Here is a 3,969-nt window from a genome sequence, read left to right on the forward strand (position 1 = left end):
TTCAGGAAGAAACTTACTATGGTTTGGATGCTGGGGGTGAGGGAAAGCGAGGACTCAAGAGTGATGTCTGAGGCCGGGTGTAGTGGCTCATACCTGTAATCCCAGCATTTGGGAGGCTGAGGTGGGAGGATCACTTGAGCCCAGGAATTCAAGATCAGCTTGGGCAACACAGCGAAACTCCATTTGTTTTTTTTTGTTTTTTTTTTTTAATGAGTGATGTCTGGATATTTGATTTGAGCCAGTAGTCAAGTTGGGAGGCTGAGGGAGCTTGGGGAGCTGTCAGGGGCACCCACAGATGCAAGGATCTGCCACTCAGTGAGGTCTACTGTGTGCCAAGCCCATCTCACAGAGATGGGCCCATCTGGCCCCAACCCTTGAGAAGCCTCGGTCTGTGAGGAGACAGATCCCATCACTTAATGGGGTATCATGTCCAAAGGCTCAGTGTTGCCGGGCAAGGAGCCACCGACCTTCCTCTGCTCCCCCAGCCCCACATGCCTGAATTACTTCTCTGCCAGTTCAGCTCCCCTGTTGGGGGCTGTACCTGGGAGCAGGGGTCATGGATACTGATGGGTATGCCAAACGGCTGTTTCCGCCTATGGATTTCCTCCCTCCCTCTTTCCCAGGCTCCACTCGCTTCATTCCCACAGGGCTTGACCTGTGGGGTTTCTCTGCAGGTCTGCTCCTTCCCATTTCCAGTAAGGCCTGCACAGGGACCCACAGGGTACCTTTCTTTTGAGTCGGAGTCTCACTCTGTCGCCCAGGCTGGAGTGCAGTGGCACGCACCACCATGCTCGGCTAGTTTTTTTTTTAATTTATTGTAGAGATGAGGTCTCGCCAAGTTGGCCAGGCTGGTCTCAAACCTGCGGGCTCAGGCAATCCTCTCACCTCGGCCTCCCAGCCAGGGTATCTTCTTACCTCTCCCACGTTCTTCCCTCAGGACAGCGCTCTTCCTGACAGCGTTAGTGACCCACAGTGAGTCTTGTGACTTGTTAGACATCTTGGCAATTTGACACTTTGGCCTAAAGAAATGCTTTAGATGGATACAAAGGTCTGTGTCAGTTTCCTGTGGCTGCTGTAACAAGCTGTCACAAACCGGGTGTCTCAAAACAACAGGCAACCAGGACCAGTGGCTCACAACTATAATCCCAGCTGAGGTGGGATTTGGTAGGCTGAGGTGAGAGGATTTCTTGAACCCAGAGGTTCAAGACCAGCCTGGGCAACTTGATGAAACCTCGTCTCTACAACAAATCAAAAAATTAGTCAGCCGTGGTGGCGCACCCCTGTAGTCCCAGCTACTTGGAAGGCTGAGGCAGAAGGATTGCCTGACCCTAGCAGGTTGAGTCTGCGGTGGCCATGAGCATGCCACTGCACTCCAGACTGGGTGACAGAGTGAAACTCTGACTCAAAAAAACCCCAAAACAAAACAAGCATGAGCTCTCTCACAGTTCTGGAGCCAGAGGTCCAAGGTCAAGGTGTGGCCCAGAACCCTGCTTCCTCTGAAGGATCCTTCCTGCCCCCTCCAGTTTCTGTGAGCCGCAGGCAATCCTCTGCCTGTGTGTCTCCCCATGACTTTCTTCTCTGTATCTCTGTGCCTTTTTTGTCTCTTATAAGGATGCTTATTGGATTTAGAATCCACTCTCTTTCAGGATGATCTTACCTTGAGATTCTTTACCTTCATTGCCTTTGCAGAGACCTTTGTACCGATTCAGGTCACAGTCTGAGGTTCTGGGTGGGCAGATCTCTCTGGGGGTCACCATTCAACTCACCGTGGGTCTCCTGGTCCACCTGTGAGGTAGGTGGTCCCTTTGGCCAGGTCTGCAGTTCATCTTGCCTTTTCTTGTGACCTTGAAAGAATGCATCATTACAGCACATAGAGGTCTTACCATTCTCTTGTTCTTGCCACCTTTAAGCTGAGTTTTCTCTTTCTGCTGCAACTGCTCATCTTATCTTTCCAGTGTCCCTGCCGGGACCACTTGTCCAACCCCCAGCCCTAGGAAGGGGGGTGGGTCGAGGCTTCTCGCCACCCTATAGCAATCAGGCCTTATTAAAATCCTGGAGTCCCAGACTGGACCCAGCCCTCAGCTGTGATCAAAGGACAGCCTGGGGGATGATTAAAGGGCTGGAGAAAGATGATTTAGGATGAGACAAGAGAAGGCCACGGAGCAACTGGATTGTCCTCGAATTTAGAAAAGGTAATTATGACTTGGAGGGTGGAGCCCAGCTGTTTTCCATCTCCTCTGAGCACAGGAAAAAGAAAGGAAATAAATGATGTACAATTAGAGCGCTTGGTTAGATACAAGGGTGAGCTTCCTGGCCGGGAGTGTGGCCAAGCCCCGGATTGGGTTTCCTGAGGGAGCCCAGGGAACCTCCTTACCTGGAGGTTCCTAGGTCTGGCAGTGCGAGTCTGAGTGGCGAGTGAGAGGCGGGGCTGGGTGGACTCTGAGCATAGTCATGCAGGCATGGAGCATTTTCTGGCCTCCCTCCTGCCATTGTCCTTGGGGCTCCCATGTTGGTGAGGCGTGCACCCTGGCAGGTTCCCCAGGGAACTAAGTGTAAGTGTGTTTGGCTCCACTGTGTGTAGAGATGAATAGTGTACAATAAACTGACCCTGAGCTAATCTGGTAGAACTCCAGCAAAGCTCTGGGGGAGAACAATCGCATGGGTGTGCCTATACTCACCAGGTGCTTTTTATGAAAACACCGGAGAATAATGCTGCAGACGAGGTTGGATGCTGTCCCAAGACCTGACATCCTCTTAGGGGTCTGTGTTGTTGGACTGAGTTTCTTAGGGATCCCAAATCCCACAGATGTAGGGTGGACAGGTGACCCAGCAGGGGGTGGACTATCAGACAGGCCCAGATGCCGGGTCTCAGAAAAGAAACGCCCTGGGCTGATGTGGAAGCTGTGCGGTGCTATTCATGGCAGTGGTGACTCCATTTCTGAAACTCGGGCTCCCAGGCAGACGAGGGTGTGCGCAGACGAGGGTGTGCGCGCATCTGAGATGTCTGTGGTTTTGCAGTTTCCATGTCCACAAACTCACTTGGTTGAAAATAGTTCAAAATATCCAAAGCACGAGGGAGGGAGTGACTGCTTTTCTTAAAAAGGAAGAGCTTGATTTCATCTAGTTACAAAGCCGGCCAAACCTAGTGCAAGAGACTCTGCGAAAGACCTCCGGGTCACCCAGTGAGTGCTGTCAGATCTCAGCACTCTTGCACATTTGGGATCTTTCAGAGGGGGCAGCGAGTGGGCAGAGACCAACCCCAGACCCTGGACGAGTTCTCAGACACTCCCAGGCCACACACATAGGGGACCTTACCACAGAGTGGTCACCTGCAGAGGGGGGTTGTTATTCCCTGCATGGATTCTCACTTGGCCCCGACTTGGGACAGAGGCCCTGAGTCTAAGGTAATAGGTGTCAGGAGCGGGTACTTAGTTCACCAGGGTGGGTGGAAGAAATACTCCTCCCTGTTGTAGGTGCCAGACCTGGAAAGCCCTTCCTGGAGACAGAGCATGCTGTCTAACCCATCACTTTGTCCCCAGCCCCTAGGGGCCTGCTTGCCTTGTGGGCAATAGACTCCGTCATGCTTGTTGAGTGGCTTGTTGAGTGGCTGAAGGGTAAGCCGCAGGCCAGGAGGGAAAATTCAGGCTTAGGTGTGGGCGGAAGAGGAGGGAGAAGCCCCTCAGGGCTTTCTCCCCTAGCCTGGTCTCTTCCTTCAGACGCCATGAAACGTCTTTTGGCCAGGTCTGCTTTCTGCTCTCTGGAGGCCTTCACTGTGGAGCTGGGGGAGGTGGCACATGTCCATGGCCCTTTGACAGGGCTGCTCCATCCCTGCCCCACCCCTCTCTAGCGCTCAGCCCAGGGGGCGCAGCAGCGAACCGGAGTGGTAGGATGAAGGGGTGTTTAGCTGGAGGGGCGCCCTCGGTGGGCGGGATGGGGCGGCCTCTCGCCCGGGCCACGCGACTCGCGCGT

The sequence above is a fragment of the Carlito syrichta genome, unplaced genomic scaffold (assembly GCF_000164805.1).
Source record: "Carlito syrichta isolate Samal-C Ts95f unplaced genomic scaffold, Tarsius_syrichta-2.0.1 Scaffold303116, whole genome shotgun sequence".
In the NCBI taxonomy this organism is placed as follows: domain Eukaryota; kingdom Metazoa; phylum Chordata; class Mammalia; order Primates; family Tarsiidae; genus Carlito; species Carlito syrichta.